Raw genomic sequence first — 26,391 nt, 5'->3', positions numbered from 1 at the left:
AATTATTGTTAAAAATAAGAAACAATCTAAAATTCCTAATGCTAGAATGCTAATAATGTCATCACATTAATAAGAACCAGATGTACTTTTAAAGTATAATTTTCAATTAATTTTACTGATTATAGAATACTATAATTGAACTGTGTCATGGATATTGGAACAGGTAGAAGATCCAAGTTTTAGCTTGGTACTTTTATAGGATTTACAACTGTACAAAAGCAGAAGTAAAAACTGGATGAATTATTCATTTTCTTCATTCACTATCAGACAAAACCATTAAAATGCTGCTAAGTTCACAAAGTACTCATTAAGTCTTCTGGACCCTGGTTATTGACAGCTGTTTTCCATAATGATCTTCATCAATCATTTAAGGTCATGTACCTAATGCTATATATCCTTATTAATATATTTAAAATTTAAATTATGTTGGTTTTATAAATGCTATGCCTGAAAATACATGTGAACATTTTATTCTGTGCAATGAGAAACACCAGTTTTATCATTATATAAAGCCATGGTCATATCCTTCATTTCAAGCAAATTTAGAATCCATTTACAAGAACCAAATATATAGCAGTTTAAGATGTATTATAATGCTGAAACTAAAAACTGTCTTAGAAAATTAATTGATATTGCTTTAATTGTTTAATTTTTTGCATATGAAATTCCCTAGGCTTAGCAGACAGAGTTTTTCATACTTTGCATTGTGTTTTGAATATATTGCTTCTCTGCTCTATTAAATCTACTGGCATTATTTTCCAGTGAGTTACATAATTTTCCCTTATGAGGATTCAGAGAGTTCTCACATGACTCTGCATCATTTTCTAAAGACTGAGCAACCCAGGGCCCAGATATTACTTAAGCTGTTTTCTAAACTCAGCACTTTACTATATATGACTATCTCCTTCCACAATTTATTGAAAAATAATAATGTTGTATTATACTTTTGCCATATGTAGTGATTAATAGGTAAGTAATTTTGTGACTCATAAATCATTTAATATATAAAGGAAAAATATCTTAAAAAATCATTCTAAAAAAAGTTTACTTTTGATAGAGCTGAAGAGGTTGCCAAATAACAGGCCATTTCTGGAGTTTAAGCACACTCATTAATCAGATGACTTCATGAAATTCAAAGGTATGATAAACTCCCCTTAATTTAAAGGAAGTGAAGTGAAAGTCGCTCAGTTTTGTCCGACTCTTTGTGACCCCATGGACTACCTGGACTCCCTGGGATTCTCCAGGTCAGAATACTGGAGTGGGTATCCTTTTCCTTTTCCAGGAGATCTTCCCAACTCAGGGATCGAACCCAGGTCTCCCCCATTGCAAACAGATTCTTTACCAGTTGAGCCACAAGGGAAGCCCTAATTTAAAGGAAACAGTATTTTAATAATAAGCACTGAGAAATCTCAGGTAAACGGATTTATCAAAAACAACTTTTGGATTGGAATTTTCAAAGAACAGATTCCTGTACTAGTTCTACACACACCATCTAAACTGGACAAATCCCTTACCCTCTTTAGGACACAGTTTTCACACCTGTAAAATAAAGGCAGCTGGACTAGAATTTCTGGGATCACTTCCAGATCAAACAGACTTTGATTCTATTGCTCTGGTAGTTAGTGATGTACATGGTTATCAACTTGAAAATAATTCTTAAGATGGCATCACAAAATGAACTAAATTAGAAATGACTAATGGGTTTTTAAAAAAATATGCACTCAAATTTGGAGTTCAGTCCTTATTTTTCTGGGAATCAAGAAAGAATCTAAAGTGTCCAAAACTAGATACTTTCAAAATCCAGATTAATCCAGAAATTAATACATTCTCTAACTTCACATTTGAGTCTTCTAGAACTAATTAGACTGTATAACATTACTGATGAATATGGTTATACTATGAGTTATAAATGATCTATGAGTTATAAAGTTACTCTATGAGTTATAAAATATCAGAACAAAAGAAAGAAATATAAATTTAAAGTAACATTTTATTCATTATTTGACCCTTTTGGAAACTCCACCGCATCCTCTGGAGAAAACTTGTTAATTAGACTACTTATGATCAAACAAAGCTCTAAAGCTAAAAGTTAATAAACACATGCAGTTGAATACTTTACTTTGGGCACTCTAAGGTGGGTATCTTAAGTATGAATGTCAATGTATAGAAGCTTATTAGTATAAAAAAAATGTGAGCAATGTTCATTTGATAATGGACCCCACCCTCCAACCCACTCTAGTATTCTTGTCTGGAGAATTCCATGGACATGACTGAGCGACTAACACACACGCCACCTTCCAAGTCCCCATATTCTGGTCTTAAGACAACAAAAATGAACATAGGAAAACACTTGCCGGAAGAGCTGGCACAAACAGTATTGGATCTGATCCCACTCCTATTATATTATTCACTCTTCGTTTTACCTTTAGTCCATGTTTTCTTTCTTTTATATTTAGTCATCATCTATGAATCTACATAATTCACTTGTTATAATTATTTTTTATAGTCTACATGTTGTAAGAGAAGGTCATATTTTGCTCATTGATGCATCTTAAGTCCTAGGATGGCCTGACACTCACTAATTATTACCAAATATTTGTTGAATTAATGAAGAAATAGTTTGTAGTGGAATAAAATGCATCTAGGTATGGGTCTTGATTTTCAGCTAAAATCACAGTGCTCCACCAAAAAAAAAAAAAAAACCCATCAAGCCAATACAGCTTATAAAGTTCATATTGGACTTGGCTGGACATTTACTTCTTCTGCTATAAAAAAAAGCAGTCATTGAATTTGGCAGCGTTGAGCAGGCACAATGAAAATGTAGCTGGCATGGGATGGTGCACATGTACCTTACTCGCTAAACAAAAGCAATTAATGAAAGCAAAGTGAACTCCCTGAGTATCTGTATGAAGTTAGAAGAGCTCATGGTTGTCAAATAGTGACTCTGACACCCATCAAATCTATTTGACTTGATCCAACTTGATAAAACTGCCATCTAGAATTTTTGTATTCAAAAGATTAGGCCAATATTTTAGTAACCTACATTACAATAATGTGGTGTACATAATTTACTTTGAATTTATCACATATATGATTATTCCAATACTAGCAGGGAAAAGATGGTATTTAAGCAATCTTTACTTTCTCAAAGTAAGGAAATTTTGAGGCATATGGTTGAAGTTGAGGCTGAGAAAAAAATTAAATTGAAGACAATGTATGCAAATTAGAAAATTGTGCCATCTAGAAAAAGATGCTACTGTAAAATATAATAGCTTATTAAAATTTTTTTGAGTATTTTTCTCCTTTTGTTTTAATAGGACTGTCACCTGCTGACATACACATGGTATTTCTTTAAAATTTTAGGTCAGAAAAAATAAGCTTCTTTCCCCTCATAATTTTTCATGCTCTACAAAGTTTTCCATCACAAACCACTTTGAATTTATTATAAATAGGTATTACAATAGGAAAGCAATTCAACTGTATTCCATTTCACTGTGAAGCTAAGTGGCTTTCCAATATAACTAAGTTGAGTTAATGGGACTATGCTTAAAGGATGTGTTAACCTGGAACTGAAGTTACCTAGTTGTTTCTGCTTAACTTAGGAGTCTGGAAAATGAAGCCAGGAAACCTGTTGTGAGCAGGATAGGAAAATTATTATAATCTACATTCCTAAATTGAATGAGAATTTTTGCTCAGCAGAAAACCTCTTGACTGCAAAACCTCTGAAATTATACCCTACTGTTAAGAATACCCGTTGGGGTGAGGGGAATTCAAACATCCCACTTTTCTTCAAATCAAACAAGTATAATGTGTACATTTACAGTCTTAGTGGAAGCTATCTTTCTTTTCACAAAGAGAAGCAACTGGTAACACTTTTTGTTGAAAATAAAGAAAATGGTAATCAAGTACTTAATTCATGGTTAATAGGTAGTTTTAATTATCTTTGATATCAAAACTTTCTCTTGAAAATAAATTTCATATACATGTTTTGCATTATAATATAGACGGCGACATTCTTTCCTTTTAGTCCAGCACCTAAAATATGGACTATATATATATATTTCTTGGGATATTTTTAGAAGTTTGTCTGCTGAACAAACTCCTATGGTAACCCTTGCTTAAAGTCATTATTTACTCCTAACTGTATGTCTTTATTATGTATTACACATCAGCATTCACAGAAAGCTTCTCTTTTGCTTTAGTTAATACCTTTCACCCTAAACATCACTTTTTCTGATATTAAGATTCTACCTCCTAATTTCTTTAGATTGTATTTGTCTAGTACACCTTTTAAATTGTTTTTAGTATCATTTTAATGGACTAGATAAACAGTTGGATGTGTACTGGGTTGTCCCGTGGACTGTAGCACACCAGGCTCCTCTGTTCATGGGATTCTCCAGGCAAGAATACTGGAGTGGGTTGCCATTTCCTTCTCCAACCATTTTAATGGACTAGATAAACAGCTGGATATGTGTACTGGGTTGTGGGGCAAAAATCCAGTGTCAAAAAGGCTTGAAATCTACTGATATAGACAGAGAAAATATGTGATATTCTACATATTTCACTGAAGCAAAAATCCCATTAGCCACAGTTGTTGTCAAACAATTAGAAACATGCCATCAGAAAAGTACCAAACATCAGGGGAAATGGAAGTTTGAATTGACTATCCAAAGGGTAATTGTGAATGTGAAGAGAAAATGTTATTTTTATAAATCTTAAAATAGTAAGTGCCAACATAATGGTAGACTGACCATAAAGCTCTGAAAGGAGATCTTTATGGAATTTGCAGGGTTCTGCGTAGTGCGGTGGTGTGACTCATCTCAGTACCTAGACCAGCAATTGCTATTGCGTGACTCTGCTACCTTCACCTTTCCATCCGCTCCCTGTTGTATTATAGTAAAAATCCAATTTGTACAGCCTTCTCACTAACATGTAGGGTCAGTCTCCAGGCCCTTGTTTTCTTCATCATCCCCTCTAACCAGTCAGAGTTCAAGTTTTGGTAATTTCTCCTTCAAAAGATGTACTGCATCTATGTCTTTCTCTTTCTACTTCCCTTCTCAAAGCTTGTCCAGACTATTGCTTTAACAGCCTGTCCATCCCCTTTACTCTATTCCACCTATTCTTTCACATTCAAATTTTTGAATAACTTTGCTTTTGTTGTATCCTGGTATCTGTATCCTGGTTCTGCACTGTGATCCAGTCTGAAAATATTTTGTTAAAAAAAAATCCATGTATTTCTTTCCATTTATTGATATGAAAGATATGACAACCTATTTGTCATAATATTTTCAAGCTTCTATTAAAGATTTTAAAGTATTAAAAGACTTTCATTTTATGATGTTTTCTTTGCTTAGTATATGCATGTAACTTAAGAATACTTATTAGAGTACACATTTTCCTCTAATTTATAACTATAGAAAAAGTAGCATTTCTCCTCTCACTCTTTGCCACCTAAAGTTGAGCATTAATATGGCTTTTCTTAATATCTTTTTTCTAGCTTATATTTTTATGACTTGACTTGTCAGCTTTAAATAATATCTACCGATTCATAGATATTGCAAATAAAGCAGTCAACTAGCTTTATGCACCAAACTCTTGCTGCTGTGTCCTTATGATTTTGTCAGTTACTTTAGTTCTATATGATATAGTTTTATGCTCTATTTTGTGTCACCCTAAACTCCATATTTGTTTTAGAATTAAATGCATTCCATGCTCACAAGCAGTCCTTTTGCAGCAGTGTCTATAGTCATCTCTTGGTTTGATGGAGTTTGTCCTCTAACAGTTGCTTCAAGAGGGGCTCAACAATATTTGCTGAATTCTACTATGTCCAGAATATGTGCCTCTAACTTTTACACCTTGAAGCCAGTTTGGCAGGTCATAAAATCCTTGGTACCCCTTTTCTTTTCCTGTAATGATGGTGAGTGAATTCACTATCTCCCAAGGCACCCTATTTCATTGTTGGATATCTCAGTTGTTACTAGGTGGGTTTCATTTTTTTGTTAAGTTTTGCCAAAATTGATTTCTTTGTAAATTTCTAACAGAGTAACCTACAACTTATTCTACATAGACTCTCCCAATATCTCTCTTTTCCAGAATAAAAGTAACAAGTCATTGTAGCAAAGTTCTCCAGAGTACCTTTTAGTAGACCTAATAATCCGTTTACTCATTTAGCTCAAGTCTTTGCATTTTCCTCACCTTCTCTGTGCCTTCCTCATCATGCTCAGGCTCAGTCACTTAGCCGTGTCCAGCTCTTTGCAATCTCATGGGCTGTAACCCTCCAGGCTCCTCTGTCCACGGGATTTTCCAGGCAAGAATACTGGAGTGGATTGCCATTTTCTCCTCCATGGGTTCTTCCTGACTGAGGGACTGAACTCTCCTGCCTTGGCAGACAGCTTCTTTATCACTTACCCACCTAGGAAGCTGCATCTTCCCCATAACACTCTTTTTAAAGCAAGCCAGACTTATTTTAGAGCGACTCCTGGGATCATCTGGTACAAAGGCATCATTTTAGGAAGAAAAAACAGGCCCAGGGAGAGGTAAAGAGATTTTCCCAAGGTCACTCCACCACCAGGAAACTGAGTCTGACTTTGAATCCTAGTGATCCCCAAGCAAACATTCTTTCCACTTCACGAGTCTTTCAAAAATACAATGATCAGTTTTCATGTGTATGGTGAGAACATTTAAGATATCTCCTCTTACTTAGGTGAGGTGATGAATGTGCTAACTAACCTAATCATGGTACTCATGGTATCATGGTAACTGCCTTATACAAAAGTATCAAATCATCACATTGTATATCTTAAGCTTACACAATGTTATATGTCAATTACATTTCCATAAAGCTGGAAAAAATACAATGATCAAAAATATTTCGTAAGAAATGAAATGATAATTACAAGCAGACATTAGGTAATTTCCCTTATGTGACAGGACATATTTCATTTCTTATGCCAAATATGCATGAAGTGATACAATATACAGAATAGAATAGCTGTATTGGAGAATTTAGCGTAGGTTTGCTGTTCATTTACATAAATTTTCACTTTCATTTTCTGTTTCTTGAAACTGACAAACTTCAGATAAATGCAGATTTCATTTTCCTACTGTAAACTCTCTAAACCATCATTTTGAAATCAAATTACACAGCTTATGCTTAAAACATAAGGGCCAGATTCTATCTTCAAATATACCACCCACTCTCTAACAGCAGAATTTGGCCCTAAAAACCCATTAACAAATATTGTCATTAAACTAAAGAGCTAATTACTTTGGATTCAAACAGAATGAACAAAATCATAGGCCAGCCGCAGCTGGTAGTAATAATGGTAAGACTAACCGTATGTTACACCGGAGATTTAAAGAACAAAGACATATTAACACTAATGTAACCAAATATATAAAATTATCTTCCAAATGGAGCAAGCTATTATAGTTAGAAAACTCTTGAAAACAAATTGGAATTACATGATACATACAGAAATAAAGACTACTTTAAGAAATTAATGTCATAATTCAAAAATTTCAGTGTTTAGTGAGGAGATAAACTTGAGAAATTTATCTTCTGCAATATTCCACAAATTAAGAATTACATCTAAAATTCATTTTGACCTAATTGGAAGAAAATATTCTCATATTCAAATCAGCTTAATATCACAAGATGCAAGCACCTTGTTTAAAGGCTATTTTAGATAACTGTTAGCAGGGCTATCTTACAGTTCTGTGAAAGTGAACTTCCCAGATAACTAAATATTCTCTCAGCCCTTAAAAAAATGCTAAAATTACTGTAGTATGATATACTTTAGAAAAAGTTTTATAAATCCTGAGGAGCCATAAAAATCAACCATAATTTCATTGATTGATCATAATCATGAATAATATTATGAGGTAGATCATTTCAATTTTCTTCCTATGCATTGTAGTTTTTCTTAATAAAAATGAGAACCATATCACAACATGGTTTATAATTTGTTGTTTCCATTACAATATGTTATGAGTATTTTGCCACATTAATGACTTCACTTTTGCTACATAAATTTAAATGACCTTCCAATTATTCTCATAAACTGAGAATAATAAACACATTTTAATTATCCTGGACATCTCACAAATATCATTATTACACTGTTTCACAATAACACTAATACTTCCCAGAGATTCTCATTTATTTGAATCTCCTTTCTCCTATACTGAATGGTCCCAGATGGCTCTTCTGCTCTAAAGCTCAATGCTTCTTTCAGTTCTTTTTCCCTCTCAATATCAGACTTCCAGATACAGACAGTCCAGCCTGAAATAAACCTAAATTTGCTACTTTCATTTCTAGATTAATGTCATAGTAGATTATCTACTGACAACTAAAATAATTTATGACTTCAAGTTGAATTATAAGTACCCAGGTACTTTCTTCGCTTCTTCAAACTTCATTTTCTCATACGAGACATAAATATTGCAAAATACTTGGCTAGTTTCTCCTTGTTAGTAAGTCATATCTGACCAGACTGATGTTTACTGTTCTTTTGTATTAAGCTTTTTACCAGTAAGTTTGGTAGTACATGAAGGGACTAGGCTAGACGATCTCAACGCTCCATTTTTGCTCTAAAACTTTATGCTTCTATAAAGTTTCTGTAATTTACTCTTTTATTGCATATTTCACTTCATGAGTATGGAGGTTGTTTCACTAAGGTTCCCTAAAACTACATTGTAAGTTTTCTTTACGGAGCTACAATTTGAGATAAATACACCAATGATAATAAATGTGGCTCGTTTGAAGACATAACTCCATTCTTTCTCCACGAAAGTGTGAAAGAGTAGTTTCTATTTTTTTGAAACAGAAGTATTATAGAAGATCTACACTAAAAACTTCATGAAATCTTATTCAGAGACTCTGTTGACCATAAACTTATGTACTACATATTTAAGAATTTTTATCATCTTGTTTACTACAAATTTTAGAACTTTATCATCAAATGGCAATCTTATTATTGAGGACAGTTCTGACAGCAAATGTACATGAAAATTCATCATTATAGTTAAAACAATTCTGCAAATCTTTTGTTTTAGTTACTTTATTACTTTATTTCATTATTAAAAATTTTTATTGAAGTATAGTTAATTTACAATGTTGTATCAGTTTTTGGTGTGTAGCAAGGTGATTCAGTTTTATATATATATTTTAAACTTTTATGCTGCTTCATTTTATGCATATGACTATACTAATTTTCTTTGTGTAATATTAATAAATAACATGCATAGCTAACGAGTTATGGGGCACACTTTTTTTTGATTAAAGGTTTATTCTTGCCTTTTGATATTTTATGGACAAGGAAATCTATACAATATGAATCAGTTCACACAAAGACTAACAGAAAAATAGCAATAAGCCTGAAATTCAACAGATTTTGATTAAAAACTTCATTCTTCACTATAAAAATATAATACTGAATCTTTAAAAAATCATCACAATTTAAGGTCTGGATATGTCCATACCAATCACTTCTTTCACTGAAATAAAAAGCAAATCTTTTATAAACTTAAAATCACAAATAATAAAGATGAAGTTGCTAAATGAAATATGGAAACAAAAATACAATAAAGTGATATTCAACAAACATACATGTAGCCTGTTATAAATACAGCACATAATTTTTAAGGTTTAAGCTGCCGAGGAAAAAAAGAGTAGCCAAAGGCATATTATGCAGATCTGTTCTTTTGAATTCTAAGGCTGAGTTTTCAAAATGAAGAGAAAAGACAAACCCTCACAAAAAGAAAAGAAAGAAATATTTAGCCAGCCTCAGCAGTACTTCATTACTATCATCTAGATATTTCTTAGAATTAGATCCATAGTCATCTGAATAAACCAAAACATTATGTAGAACACAGAAACAGCTGAAGAGAGCAATGACAGGACTGTCACTCTAAAAGAGAGATAGGGACATCTGGGAATTAGCACATCATACTAAATAAAAAAAGGAATATTAGAAAGGATTAATAATTCAATTTGGGGGGTCAAAAAAGGAATACTAATTTAGCAGTAAGGTATGCTTTCCTTATTTACTCTGTGACTGTAGGAAACAAGCCACACAAAATGCCTTCTAATGCAGTCTGAAAATTAGAAGTACATTATTTTAAATGCTAATTTCTCTGTTTCTTAAAGGTCTAAGGACCATCTTCATGAGGATCATCTGAGGGTGAGTAGCTGTAAAAAATCCAAATTGCTGGACCATAGTGAATCTCTCTGTGAAATACGCCCAGGAATCAGCATTTTATAATCCTCCTTCTCCCCTCATTTAACTCTTATGCATATTAAAATTTGAGAACCACTGTATGCCATGCGTTTTTGTGTGAAACTGATTTCAGATATCAAGATAACCACTGTGCCACGCTTGTATTTATATTTATATGACATATAAAACTTTTAAACTTTGTATTTTATTCCCCCCCTTTTTTTTGCTGTAGAACTAACTACACATAGCTAGCTATTTTTCCTTATATTCAATTAATTCTTTTACTTTTGTATATTTTTTAAAAATAGATTTAATTTTCACTTTTTGATGTAATTAAGAGTTACATAAGAATGTGAGTTACTTCCAAAGTTCTCTTACCTTCAAATCCTTATGCTTATTTGGTAAGTTCTGAACATATATGATGAAAATTTTCAAGAAGAATATGTGCAGTGGATCCTCTGTTTAATTTCTGAGTATATCAAGGCTGGTCAAGGAGACTCCTGAGGTGGACACCAGAAATGCCACTGAGAAGGGAAGCCAACGCTGAAGCCTCTGGGTTCCTGATTACCTCTGAACAGAATAGAAAAACAAGTAGTCGGTCACCTGAAATTCATAGAGAATCTGCTATGGAGAAGGTTATTTTCAGTAAACTAGCAGTGTTACTAAATTTAACCTTGGCCTGGGTTTGCTGCTCCCTGATTTAGCACAGTTGTCATTTAAAATTTCATGTCATTGTGAAGTCAGAATTGCATGATGCTCTTGCCTCAGAGGATTCTGGTTGAATTCATACAGTTTTAATTGACTATTTTTCTAAACATTGCATCAAGTGATATAATTACTAATTTTATTTTTGATATGCAGGTGCTACATTTTGGTGCTGAATTTCTTTCTAAGTCAAGGTTGATGAGGCCTTTTAAAAATATATTCTTATGCAAGACTATCATACCTAACAAAAGATAAGACATGATAGATTCACTAAATCCCTATGGAATCATTTCGTACTTTTGTTATATTTTACTACACATGGATAATGCTTTCCAAGATAATTAGACATAAATAAAAATAATATCCTTTGTAGTAAATATATGTTGTCTATTTAGGGAAGCCAAAATTCTAGCTTCTTTATTGCATGAGTTAAACAGATGTTAGCAGTAGTTAATGGAAAAAGAGAATGAAAGATCCACTTTCAAAATTGGAAATTAATCATGCAGATATTGTCCCAAAGGGTAGAGGAGGCATCATGTATGGAGAAATACAAAGTCAAATACAAAACAAGAGTGTAATACATATGTAAGCACAGAGCACACTGTAGAATGATAGGTTTTCATGGTAGAACTTACAGTTTGGTCACCCAAAAAACATTCCCAACTTTCTTGCTATGATTCACAAAATAGAGAACAAAAAATCAAATGTTCTTTCTGGTCTCCCTTACTGCTAAGAGTGGTCATGTGACCCAGTTCTGGCCCATGAACTATAAGAAGTACACTGGGAAAGAACTCCAGGCAATCGATTTGCTTTATTGATAAACAGAAAAATTTCTGCTCCTCTGCTCTTTACCACACAGTTGATAGCCTTGAATAAGGCTACAATACTTGGAGGTAGAACAGTCATCTTATCACCATGATGTAAAACATAAGGAAAGTCCAGAGAAATGCAAAGATACCGGCCTTGTTACTGACAAGCAGCTGAACCAACACTGCTAACTTCTTCCTTTGAAATTGTACTTGTTTAAACCATTGGGTGTTCTGTTGCTTGCTAACACTCATTGTAAGTTGACAAAATGCTAAAAAAACATTGTTAAGCAGTCATGTAATCTGTAAGTTCTCATTCAGTGGAGTGAAGGGCAGGTTTTATTCTGAGTTTGTAACTTGCCTTCTTTGGACTTCTAGGAAAGTTGTGCGTGTGGGAAGTAATAGGTCACACTGCTGCTGCTGCTGCTAAGTTGCTTCAGTCATGTCCGACTCTGTGCGACCCCACAGACGTCAGCCCACCAGGCTCCCCCGTCCCTGGGCTTCTCCAGGCAAGAACACTGGAGTGGGTTGCCATTTCCTTCTCCAATGCATGAAAGTGAAAAGTGAAATTAAAGTCACTCAGTCATGTCTGACTCTTAGCGACCCCATGGACTGCAGCCTACCAGGCTCCTCCATCCATGGGATTTTCCAGGCAAGAGTACTGGAATGGGGTGCCATTGCCTTCTCTGAATAGGTTACAAGGCGATGCTAACTAGAACAGGTGCCCGGGGCTGGTGCACTGGGATGACCCAGAGGGATGGGATGGGGAGGAATGTGGGAGAGGGGTTCAGGATGGGGAACACATGTACACCCGTGGCAGATTCATGTCAATGTATGGCAAAACCACTACAATATTGTAAAGTAATTAGCCTCCAATTTAAATAAATAAATTTATTTTAAAAAGAAGAAAAAAAAAGAAAAGCCTAGCTCAGAGCTAAGACTAGAAGAAAAGGGTCAAGTATTATGGTCAAAGAAAGGATTCCATTTTTGCCTCAGTGCCAAAGTTATCACCTTATTTGAAATCTCAGCGGAAGATTTTGAAGTTCCACCATAAAGTTTATTCTTACTATCTTGCTAAGTCCTATGGATTCACCTGAAATACTGTCATATCCCTTACTTCATTACTGTCTCCTTGCATCAACATTTTTACTCAATCACGGTTTGGTTTTCACTTTCTCTTTCCTAAAGTATTGCTGTAGGCTCTTTTAACAGGTTTCTTTCTTTTTCTTTTTTTTTAAACATTGCCATATGTACTATAGTTGCCTCAAGACTTAATTTTTTGAAATAATTTCATTGGATCTTGCTCCAGTTCAAAATACAAGAACTCTTTTTGGTATGTTAAATTAAGAATAAGGTCTTTAACTTGGTATTTAAGACTTCTTATGATGTAACACCTAGATTTCCTATCCTCCTTTCCTAATACTTTGAGTAGTTTAGTGAGAGGATTTATCTTCACTCCAGAGGTATACCTGGACTAGTTAAAAATAATCTGTGTATCTCAACCTCTACCTACAATGTTAGGGATAAGCATACAATCTTAATAGTTCAATGATCTCCATTCTGGGGTTTTCATTGCCTTATTATGCAAAAACAAACAAGACTTTTTCTTGCTGGACATGAGCATATGAACATATAGCATCTGGAACTACTAGCAATCATCTTGGGATCATCAGAGGAGAACTTGACAGAACTTAAGTCAACACCAAAAAAATAACTGGAAAAACAACTCATCTGAGCTCTGATCTTGGGGTATCACCCATGGACAGACCACTGCTTGCAGGTAGAATACCCTGAAACTTTCAGTTATGTGTAAATTTATAGGTTCCAAGTTTTCTTTATTAAGCCAGTTTGGGTTGGTATTTATCTTACTTGTAACCAAGATCTTTACAATCTATTTATTTATATTTTTATTTTGTTCCTGCCATTTCATTCATTTCTCTCTCTTTCTTATCTATATTCTACCTCTTTTCATGATCCAGCCCTCTTTCCCACGAAATGTTGCCAGAGTTTTCTAATTCATAGTGAGAGAATCTTAATCTAAATCACTTTATTTTCCATTGTATATTTTGATAAGAGAGCTCATCAAAGTATATAATGCGATCATTTGATGAAGACTCTCAAATCTTTAGCTTAACATTTTCTTCTATTGCCAGACTTTTATTTCTAACTGAATATTTGACATCTCAACCTAAATGTCATGTAGGCTCCTCAAACTGAATTTTTCCATAACTGGATTCATAAAAACTTCCTCTCAAATACACTTTTCCTCCAGTGTTTTCTATTTTTGTAAACAGCACCATAAGCCATCAATTAAGCCAAAAACCACGGCCTTCAACCTTTAAACAAGGAATCAGAGTAGATTTAATTCTTGTTTTCCCCCTAGTCTCTGATTATCATATCCTTTTGATTTTATTTCTTAATAATTTTTTCAAAATCTATCTACTTTGTTTCCCTTTTCTATCTTTTTCTTTCCTTTTCAGGCTTCCCTGGTGGCTCAGCTGGGAAAGAATCCGCCTGCAGTGAGGGAGACCAGGGTTCATTCTCTGGGTTAGGAAGATCCCCTGGAGAAGGGAAAGCCTACCCACTCCAGTATTCTGGCCTGGAGAATTCCATGGACTATTCCATGGGGTTGCAAAGAGTCAGACATGACTAAGAATTTGGGACTTCCCTATAGCTCAAATGAGCTTCCCTGGTGGCTCAGATGGTAAAGCGTCTGCCTGCAGTGTGGGAGACCTAGGTTCAATCCCTGGGTGGGGAAGATCTCCTGGAGAAGGAAATGGCAACCCACTCCAGTACTCCTGCCTGGAGAATCCCATGGATGGAGGAGCCTGGTAGGCTACAGTCCATGGGGTTGCAAAGAGTCGAGCACGACTGATCAACTTCACTTCACTTCACTTCACTTCACTTCACTTCACTTATAGCTCAAATGGTAGAGAATCTGCCTGCAATGCAGGAGACCTGTGTTTGATCCCTGGGTCAGGAAGATCCCCTGAAGAAAGAATTAACAACCGTTTCCTTTTCTCCTCTACCAGCACCGCCACCACCACCTCTAAGACCGCATCTATAGCCTGGAATAGGGCATGACTTTTTTCTGTCTCTCATCTTCTATTTTTAAATTCTCCACTAAATTCTCCTCATGGTGTTTGTGTGATTTAAAAACAAAACAAAACAAAACACACACAGAACCAGTCATGTCAACCCTCCATTTAAAAGCCTTCAATGCCTTCTCGCTTTTCTTAGGATAAAGAGAAAGGACTTATATCACTCAGTCCCTACTTCTTTATCCTCATCTCCCTAGAGGAAAGCAATCATTTTTGTTCATAATTATCCTCATTTTTAAAATACTCTCATTTAGCAGAGTGCCTAACACATCCTCAGAACTCAATAAACAGTTGTTGAATGAATGTTCTTGCAATAACTCTTGTACCATGAAACACTTGTGTTATTTTTTTTCCTGTATATGTTATTATTTGAATTACTTATAAGTAAACTCAACACAAAGAAATGCCTTATTTCTTTGTACTATAGAGAAGAACAGAACATAGTAGGGGTCAGAGGCATTCGATTGTATTGATACTGATATTTCTTCTACTCTGATTCTCTCTTAAAAGGATAAGATTAAAAATGGACAAGGGGAAATATATTATTATCCTGTCAAAAATGGAAGTGTAAACAAGAGGAACCTTGTTTCTGGATCCCAATTCTATATAATCTGTATAGATTAGTTACAAAGGAACTGTTTTTCTGCATGACACAGAAAACCTTCAGACAAGTACTGAATAATGTAAACAAACACTCAAACATGATGTTTTCTACTTTCACTATTATGGTCTCAAATATTTTATATTTATCTTTAGAAATCTTTTACCTTTGAAAAATATAAGCAAAAACTTCAATAATTTTTAACAGATAATTAACAGCTAAAGTCTTTTTTGAGCCAAGACTAGTTACTTTGGAAAATAGTTATCCCAAGTACAAATTAATTCCTAGGTATTGGATATTTACCTGAAAGGGGGAAAAAAGAACTGCAGAGATTCTAAGGTAAGGATGAAATTTTAGCCTATGTTGTATCCTGATATTACCTAAATGAGAGATTTCTTAGCGTAATCTAAAATAAGATGGAGAAATATACCATGTTCATGGATCAGAAGAATCAATATGGTGAAAATGAGTATACTCCCCAATCAATTTACAGATTCAATGCAATCCCTATCAAGCTACCAGTGATATTTTTCACAGAACTAGAACAAATAATTTCAAGATTTGTATGGAACTACAAAAAACCTCAAATAGCCAAAGCAATCTTGAGAAAGAAGAATGGAACTGGAGGAATCAACTTGCCTGACTTCAGGCTCTACTGCAAAGCCACAGTCATCAAGACAGTATGGTACTGGCACAAAGACAGAAATAAAGATCAATGGAACACAATAGAAAGCCCAGAGATAAATCCACACACATATGGACACCTTATCTTTGACAAAGGAGGCAAGTATATACAATGGAGTAAAGACAATCTCTTTAACAAGTGGTGCTGGGAAAACTGGTCAACCACTTGTAAAAGAATGAAACTAGATCACTTTCTAACACTGCACACGAAAATAAACTCAAAATGGATTAAAGATCTAAATGTAAGACCAGAAACTATAAAACTCCTAGAGGAGAACATAGGCAAAACACTTTCTAACATAAATCACAGCAGGATCCTCTATGATCCACCTCCCAGAATTCTGGAAATAAAAGCAAAAATAAACAAATGGGATCTAATTAAAATTAAAAGCTTCTGCACAACAAAGGAAAATATAAGCAAAGTGAAAAGACAGCCTTCAGAATGGGAGAAAATAATAGCAAATGAAGCAACTGACAAACAACTATCTCAAAAATAGACAAGCAACTCCTGCAGCTTAATTCCAGAAAAATAAATGACCCAATCAAAAAATGGGCCAAAGAACTAAATAGACATTTCTCCAAAGAAGACATACGGATGGCTAACAAACACATGAAAAGATGCTCAACATCACTCATTATTAGAGAAATGCAAATCAAAACCACAATGAGGTACCACTTCACACAAGTCAGAATGGCTGTGATCCAAAAATCTGCAAGCAATAAATGCTGGAGAGGATGTGGAAAAAAGGGAACCCTCCTACACTGTTGGTGGGAATGCAAACTAGTACAGCCACTGTGGAGAACAGTGTGGAGATTCCTTAAAAAATTGCAAATAGAACTGCCTTATGACCCATCAATCCCACTGCTGGGCATACACACTGAGGAAACCAGAATTGAAAGAGACACATGTACCCCAATGTTCATCACAGCACTGTTTATAATAGCCAGGACATGGAAGCAACCTAGATGTCCATCAGCAGATGAATGGATAAGAAAGCTGTGGTACATATACACAATGGAGTATTACTCAGCCGTTAAAAAGAATACATTTGAATCAGTTCTAATGAGGTGAATGAAACTGGAGCCTATTATACAGAGTGAAGTAAGCCAAGAAGAAAAACACCAATACAGTATACTAACACATATATATGGAATTTAGAAAGATGGCAATGATGACCCTGTATGCAAGACAGCAAAAAAGACACAAATGTGTATAGCGGACTTTTGGACTCAGAGGGAGAGGGAGAGGGTGGGATGATTTGGGAAAATGGCATTGAAACATGTATATTATCATGCAAGAATCAAATCACCAGTCTATGTCCAATGCAGGATACAGCATGCTTGGGGCTGGTGCACAGGGATGACCCGGAGAGATGTTATGGGGAGGGAGGTGGGAGGGGGGTTCATGTTTGGGAATGCATGTACACCCATGGTGGATTCATGTCAATGTATGGCAAAACCAATACAGTATTGTAAAGTAAAATAAAGTAAAAATAAAAATTAAAAAAAATAAAATAAAATAAAAAATAAAAATAAAATAAAATAAGAACATGTACTGGAGTCTAAAGATAAAGAAACAGTGGGGCTGTAAGTGTTTAATTAAACAAGAGGACACAGGTACATGTTTCTTAAAGACTTCTGACTGTGTAGCTGTGGCCAGATAATGCTTTCTACGTTGAAAAATGGTAGACAGAAGTGAAAGGAACCAGAGGAGAAGAGGGCAGGAAATAAGAGTAGATAATGCAAATTTTGTTGCATAAATAGAATTCTTGAGCAAGCTTAAACTTCTGCTTCTTAAAAACTAGTTGAAATCTGCCTAAGGCATATTTAGACAAGAGGTAATTGCCTTTGGGCTTCTAATAGGTTTATTGTTCAGTTATAAATATTTGCAAGTTTTCTCAGAGTATTGACTATGTTAGGGAGCCTAAACTTTTTTTTTTCTTTTAAGGGAAGGAAAAAGTCAAAAAAGAAACCCCCTTGCACAAATGCATTTTAAGCATGACTACAAATAATTGTTTTAAAAATCAGACAGCAGGCTATTTTACAATTTTTACCCAAGATATTAAAAGATATTTTAAGAAACTAGTGATTCATGATTTAATATTCACCCGCTTTTCAAGGAAAATTCTACCAGGATAAAGTCATGATTTCTTTCCTCCGGTAACTTAAACTCCAAGGCATAGGATGAAGTGGCACTGTTTATTTTGCTTCTCTTTATATAAAAAAAAAGTAAGCAGAACTCATGAAGAAAGGACCTTACACTCTGCATCTTTATACATGCTTCTTTTCTGTGTAATGGAAACAGTGATTTTCAAGTATATGATATTTCTCTGGCTAAACTTTTCTATTTTGTTAACTTCTATTTCTAATGGCAACATGGGTTTAGTCCTTTTGCATGAAAATTGATATATGTTCCTTAATTATAGTACAAAACCTTTTGTATTTCTTTAAAAGTTGATTCCTTTAAGAGTATGAGATTGCCAATGGATGTCATAGCTATCTCTAATGCAAGTAATGACATTTTAGAAAACACATGGTGTAAAGAGTTTATGAGAGTGAAAAAAGAATATAGGCTTGCCTATTTATGTATATTTTATGTACATTTTTCTCTCAATATTGCATTGAAATATAAAAAGTTTTGTGAATCTACCTCAGGCTCAAAGATCTAGAGTACCATATAACAGTACCTACTTGTAAAGAGTAAAATTCTCACTTATAATTTTGAAAACTTCCTAAGGAAATCAGGGAAATAATACCATATGATGAGAATTAAGTACAAGTTACTTATGACTTATGATTATCCCTAGATGACTGACCTTCTGTGATTATCTCAATAAAAGAGTGACAGGGAGTTTAGGAAGTCCCAATATTCCACTAAGGGGAAATAATGTCATTAGCAGGAGATAGGACTGGAAAAGGACTGAAGAACCTAAAACTGTATCATAACAGGGAGAGAATGGGTAGAGAGAGCAGCAGTTAAAGTTTTGTTCTCTCTTTTTAAGAGGATCCATCTCCCACAAAATAATCTTTACACAGAACCCTAGGGTTCTGTGAAGCATGGATTGATCACCACTAGCTTTGAGAATACCCACTCCAGTGTTCTTGCTTGGAGAATCCCAGAGACAGGGGAGCCTGGTGGCTGCCATCTGTGGGGTCGCACAGAGTCGGACACAACTGAAGCGATTTAGCAGCAGCAGCAGCAGCTTTGAGAATGAAGAAAAAAATCTAGGAATCACAGGCTGCTGGTGTAGATCAAGATCTTTCGTTCTCCTGGAAACTGGAAGTCACATCTTCAGAAGATTCCTCACACTTCCCTTTGGTCTACTTGGCACATCCCTCCCAACCACCCACATTTATTCATCAGCTCCCCCAGGGACTGCTAGGTCAGAAAGAGGCACTAGACAAAAAGGACAGCATCATTCTGGACACAGTAGTGGAGTGGTTCTCCATTTGGGAGCTGATCACCTCATTCAGGTGCTTCAGTTCCTTGAGATTCTGACCAGAATGAGATCTCCTGCTTGTGTCAAATTCTTACACTTGTAATACAGAGACTCCTACTCTGAGCAGCAGTAAATTCCATCAGGGCAGTGTGACCTTCATTATGGACCTCCATCTGGCCAGCTCCTTCTAATACACTGATCTTTCTTTACTCTGTGGTTCTGACATGGGCATTTCTGCAGGCTTTTAATAAAAACAATCATTAAAACACCTGTTATTCATGAATTTCTCTATGCTGTACACTATGGATACAATTCATACACAATTTGCATAAGGTAACAATCATGTGTAGGCATAGACACAGTTCAGTTATCTAATTAGGTAAATAAGTCTTTAGTGGAGACTTGTAATAGGCTGAAAAAACTATGTGGTTGTATATAGTTCTGCTCATAAATCATAGAATATATTTAAGTGTTTTAAAATCTTCAATGTTTATTTACTCTCAACTACTTTAGACTGTTTATTTGTTTTTGAGTTAAGAGAGATGAAGAAACTATGCCTTCAATATTCTGCCCATCTAGAATGTCTGGCTTACAGTGGATGCTTAATGCATGATGATGATCACTACACACAAAATTTTGCATCAGTGCAAAACAGAAAAATGTTTCTAGCCTTTATCTACTATCGTTTTCATTTATTTCTGGCAGCGGCAAGACAGAAGATTTGCATTACTTCTGAGCATAGGCATGATGCATTTAGATATGCTTTTCCGTCCCAGCACAAGATAAAATATATGCCATATGACAATTGGTACCGCAATTTTATGCTGAATTGAAATATTTTAGACTTTGATGAGTTCAACAGATATACACACACAGAAAAGACAGATGTCAAAAGAACAGGAAAATGTTTATCGCTATCTTCAACACTGCAAACTGGGCCCATGTTTTACCAGTGTTGTTTTCTCAGAATGTTTCCCAGGAAGTGAGTTACACCTACTCTTATATGTATGATGAGTTTAAAAATGGGTCTACATATGCTAAAGTGATTGAAGATATCTTTTTGACTTATACGAAATGAAAGTTACTCTTCACAACAATCAAAGACTAACTTATTTTTGATAGAAGCCAATGAAGCCAACAGTACCAAGAAATGTAGGAAATTCATGTGTTAATCCAGCATGGTGGGGTTTTGCCCTCATGCCCATCATGCATTGGAGAAGGAAATGGCAACCCACTCCAGTGTTCTTGCCTGGAGAATCCCAGGGATGGGAAGCCTGGTGGGCTGCCGTCTATGGGGTTGCACAGAGTTGGATGCAACTGAAGCGACTTAGCAGCAGCAGCAGCAGCCATTTGATAGAAAAATTTGAGAAGCATGATTTCTTCTGCTTATTTTGTTACTGAGCCCAAGCTCACTCTGCTCACTGCATCACAGGCCAATAAACTGGGAAATGAATTGCTGGGGCAAAGAATAAAGACTTTAATCAGCTGGCAGACCGAGAAGATAGCTGACTAGCATCTCAAAAACCCGTCTCCCAGAAATAGACACAAAGACATAGAGAACAAATGTATAGACACCAGTGGAGCAAAGATGGGTAGTAGGATGAATTGGGAGATTGGGATTGACATATATACACTATTGATACTATATATAAAATAGACAACTAATGAGAACCTCCTGTATAGCTCAGAAAATCCCATTCAATGCTCTGTGGAGACCTAAATGGGAAGGAAATCAAAAAAAGAAGGGGTATATGTATAAATATAGCTGATTCACTTTGCTGTACAGCAGAAACTAACACAACTTTGTAAAGCAACTATGTGCTGTGCTAAAGTCCCTTAAGTCACGTCAGACTTTCTGCAACACTATGGACTGTAAACGCCAGGCCCCTCTGTCCATGGGATTCTCCCTCTAAGAATACTGGAGTGGGTTGCCATGCCCTCCTCCAGATGGTCTTCCCAACCCAGGGATCGAACCCATATCTCTTACCTCTTTTGCACTGGCAGGTGGAGCTTTACCATTAGTGCCATCTGTAAAGCAACTATAATCAACTAAAGATTAATTTAAAAAATCATCCTTCAGTCTGAATTCAGGCTCCTTTTAATACAAAGGAAGGGGAGAGAGAGGAGAGGGCCCTGCTGTGATGACAACAAATGGCTGAGCAGGATTGCTAATGCCCTGTGTGCAGTGCTCAGTCAGGTCCAACTCTTTGCAACCCCATGGACTGTAGTTCCTCTCTCCGTGGGATTTCCCAGGCAAGAATACTGGAGTGGGCAGCAGTTTCCTTCTCCAGGGGATCTTGCTGACCCAGAGATCGAACCTGCATCTCCTGTCTCCAGCATCTCTCACACTGGCAGGCAGATTCTTTACCACTGAGTCCCTGGGAAGGCCAGGACTGCTAATGGTTGCTCAGTAACCTTGCAACCTTGCTAACAGTCACTAGCTTGGTGCACGGACACCCCTCCCTTACCCCCTGATGCCAAGCAATAGGTGAGCAGGCAATGCTAACAGTTGCTCTAACCTTGTTCACTGTCACTTGCTTGGGGGGAGGGGCCTATTACGATGCTGACCAATGGCTGAGCTGGATTGCTAACAGTTGCTAGTAGACAGTTGCTCGCTTGGGGGAGGGGCCTGGTCACTTGCTAACAGCTGTGTGCCTGTCAAGTTCCCATTATGATTTTATCAGGGGAAAGTTCAAATGAGTCAAGACTAACAAAAGATAGTACTACATTGTTATGGAAATTGCTCTGGATTGGGGCTAGGTAATGTGATTTCTAATCCAGGTTCTAAAAGGTCTGAGGTATTATGTTTCATTTCTTTCTGACAGGTTTTTGTCTATCCAAATGAAAAGAACTGGACTGAAGGAATTGTTTGAAAACCTTGGCTGCACTTTAGAGTATGCAGGGTTTAAGAAAATAGCCATCCCCAGGTTCTTTCTGTTAGCAAAGATGTTGGTTCAATTGGTCTGGGGAAGATGGAGCCTCAGGAGATCTCCAGGTGATTGTAATACTCAACCTGAACTGAGAATCAATGACAGCATGTCCTCTGAACACTTAGACTGCCTAAAAGTCTATGATTCCAAAATTTCTGGGAAAAGTTCCTCTCTCTCTCCCTCTCCCTCCTCCCCGCCACCCACATACCACCCCCCCACCCCCACCCCAACACACACAGCCAAAGTTTGTCCATTAATCTGGACTCCCATTTCTGGTTACTAGGGAGGTTTACTAACAAATGAAAACTGTTGTATCCTGCATGCAAGTCAGATGAAGTATTAATTAACATGAAAGGCAGGTAGAAGGAAGGGAAGCAGCGAAACCAAATGTAAGTGCTGTCAGCATAGAAGCTAAGAGCAACAGTGTACTGCTCATCAACATTTAATAAAAGTGTTGCTAAGGTGCTTCTTTACATACAGAATTTTAGAATTATAAGTTTTAAACAATTCCTCTACTTTCAACATATCTTAACTTTAAAATGGTAATTCTGATAGTGGGAACACCATAGAAATGTTGAGAGTTTGTCTAATGAAAGGAGACAAATCTTTTTCAGTGAAGATGCTTGATGATTATTTATTGAATGAGTGAAATTCTCCCACATCCTAAATATAGACCTATGTTTATCTGATGACTGGAAAAGAACTTTCCTAGTAAAATGTTAATGGGTTTTGCTTTGCTAAAGGAAGATTCAGACTATCTCTGAACTTGATCTTAAAATTGAAACTGAAATAGGGTTTCCTTAGGAGAAAGGGATATAGCTTAAGTTATAAGCATAAGGTTAGACCTCCATCGCCATTCTGTTCAGGCCACACTTAAGAGGCTGAAGTCATGGTCTGAAAATAGGAGTTGAGAACTGTGGCCCTATTTTGCCACTTATATTTAGGCCTGGCCTCTCTGCAGTTGGTGGGACTCCTTCTAGTCCTTGAGATATGACAGCAGAGACAGAGTGCTAATGGCTGTATCCAAAAGGCTGTCCAATTCATAGATCCTTCTTTCTGCTTGAAGGGACTTACTTCCAGAAAAAGGGAAACCCACAGTCACTAAAATTTCTTAATGTTAAATAGATAACATTCATTCACTTGTTCATCTAATAAAGATTTATAGTATGCCTTCTTTGTTTTAAGCCATGGGGGTATAAAGATTCTTAGGTAATTTGCAAGGACACAGTTTACTCACTGACTTCAGCTTAAACTGTTTTAATTCAGTTCTCATGTTATTGCTTGACTCTCCAATTTATTTTTAATCTCCATCTGAAAATATCTTAATAAAAGGAAATGACTCAAAGTATTTTAGTATTAGAAGCAAGAATGTCAAGTGTGTGTATATGTGCGTGTGTGTGTGTGTGTGTTGAGGGAGGGAGAGCAGAAAGGAGATATTTGGTGGATATCCACTGGTGCTGGAAAATATTATTTGAAATGACTGAAATGATCTTTTGACATTAAACATAAGACCAATGTTGCTGTTCTGATTTAAATCCTTCATGAAAAACTGGAGTAGATGAGCAAATATATTTTTGTAATTTAATGTGTAAAAATGCCCACCATGTAATCTGGACTCTCTTCGCTATGTAATTATAGTCATTTTCTAAAGTGTCTTGTATGAAAACACAGAGCCATAACTGCAGTTTTTAGTAATATCTTGTAAAAACAGCATCTCAGAGCTTAAAATCCAGTATGTTGTTCTCTACCTAAACTGTTTGCTATTTGGAGATGAGTACCAATCACACAAGTTATGAAAATCAAAGGAGCTCTGGGTTCTTTGAGAGCATAATCCAAGTGCCAGCACTGGGACCTGCCATGTTGCCAGAGGAACAAGGAAGCACAAGGGCGTTTGCCCAAAGTAGTTTTGATATCAAGGAATTACACAATCAAAGCAATGAATCACCAAAGAAAAGGCATGCAATAAGCAGAACAGGATTTAAACAGAGAAAAGAAATCACAGGGTGATTCACAGCATTTAAAAGAAACCTTTTTCAGTTTTTTAAGCGATGCCTATATCAGGTTTTTTATTTTTTAGACTACAAAGAAAATATCTTATCTCCCTATTCTTGTCAAGACCCTTATCTGCAGTTTCGACGGACAATAATCGCTTTCTAAAAACCACCCTTTTTGATAAATCTTGCTTAGACAGTTTAGTGCAGAGAAGTCAAAACTTTCTTTTAGGCACTTACAAGCTTAATCAGGTAAAAAAGAGATAAAGACTATTGTTTCCTTTTTTAAAAAATTTTCTCCATTTTCTGCTTCTATTATTCCTTGTACTACTTCTGAAGCAACATTCTCTCTTTCATTTACTACTATTATGTATTCTCTTATAACCACCCTTTTTTTTTTTTAGCAGATAAACACTGATAAACTCAACTCTTCTGTTCAATATTTCTATCATGAAGGATCTTGGGCTCTTATCAGGTAAAGTTATAATGTGAAAATTTATCCACCTGGTAATAAGATCTCAGATAATGTCCCTTTACGATATTGATTCCGGAAAACACACACACACACACACACACACACACACACCTTTGTTGCCAGACTTTGGTGTACAGTGATAGCTCTTCATAAGAGATTTTGAAAAGGCATGTTGAAATATCTCTATCCAAACTAGGCTAGAGAGGTTGTATGGAAATGTGTAATAGAAAACTATTACCATAAGGAATGGAGTTGGTGCACTGGGGTATGAAAAGATCTGAGAAATGTAAACTAAAATATGAGCTTCTCAGAAAGATATATAATATATATAATGCCTACACTGTTTAAATCTCCTTTCTCTCAAGACTGTAAGATCTATGTGGCAGGCGTCATATCCTCGGCACCAAGTTCAATATATAGTCTCTAACTTCATTGTCTAATATGGTAGCTACTAGTCACCTGTGGCTTTTTAGCTTCTAAAAAGTAGCTACCAGAAAAAAAAAAAATTAAATCCATCTATGACTCACAAGATATTTCTATTAAGCAGCACTTGTCTAAAGAATTCAACATTATGTGTTAAGTAAAAAGTGAATGAACGGATGAATGAGTGAAAAGTGCTTGCATCTCGAGCTGACACTACCAGAAGGAACCATACTTAACTTTTAATAGGATGATACTCAAGAATAATAGATCAATGACTATAGTAGACTCTGTGTTCCCAACTCTTTACCTCTTCCCATATCCATGCTTATTGTCATATGCCTTGTAGTTTGCCCTAATAAGAATGGGTAATCTCTTTCCTTACTCCTTTTCTTTGGGTTTGTTCATGGGACTTTTGGGCCACGAAACATTAAGGAGCCCGATTTGACCAAAGGCCTGCACAATGCTTGCCGTATTGAGTTTGCTCTCCAGCACTTCTGCTACTGTCATGAGAACATGGGCAGAAAGCAGGAGGATGGGAGACATGCAGAACTAAGCTGCCCCTGTGGACTTAGCCTGATCCCCAGCTGATCCCCAGTCACATGAGTAAACAGCTGAGATCATCATATACCCAACCCAGTGCAGCCTAAATTAGTCAGTCCCAAATGACCCACAAATCATGAGCCAGACACATGCTTCTTATTACATGCTGCTGAGAATTTGTGCTTGTTTGTTATCCAGCCTCTTCTGAGATATCTAACTGATACAAAAGTGTAGCTTTCAGAGCTGGGCTTTCATTTTTTACTGAGAGAATTCATATTAGGAACCATGCAGGCACACTTGAAAATACTTCTCTTACTAACTTCTTAGACAAAATGTTTTTGCTACGATGACATGTATGAGAACTAGGGCAGAGAGATTCTAGCAGAAGCTGGACAAAGTCATAGAAGTGTAACTCATTGATTATCATGGGGAGTTCTAAGGCAAGCAGCAGCAGGGATGCTAAACTTAAAAGGAA

At 35.9% G+C, this 26,391-nt stretch overlaps 1 protein-coding gene across 1 annotated transcript in view; it reads right to left on the bottom strand.

Annotated features, from left to right (window-relative positions):
* HS3ST5 (heparan sulfate-glucosamine 3-sulfotransferase 5) overlaps positions 1 to 26,391 on the bottom strand; it is a 297,958-nt gene that overhangs the window by 171,106 nt on the left and 100,461 nt on the right. The window contains exon 2 of the mRNA XM_069599194.1: positions 10,599 to 10,790. The gene's annotated coding sequence lies outside the window, so the exon portion shown is untranslated. The remainder of the gene's footprint in view (positions 1 to 10,598; positions 10,791 to 26,391) is intronic.

Source organism: Ovis canadensis, chromosome 8, assembly GCF_042477335.2.
Source record: "Ovis canadensis isolate MfBH-ARS-UI-01 breed Bighorn chromosome 8, ARS-UI_OviCan_v2, whole genome shotgun sequence".
Taxonomy (NCBI): Eukaryota; Metazoa; Chordata; class Mammalia; order Artiodactyla; family Bovidae; genus Ovis; species Ovis canadensis.
The sequence above is the reverse complement of the archived record's forward strand: the minus strand, read 5'-3'. Positions and strand labels throughout refer to the sequence as shown.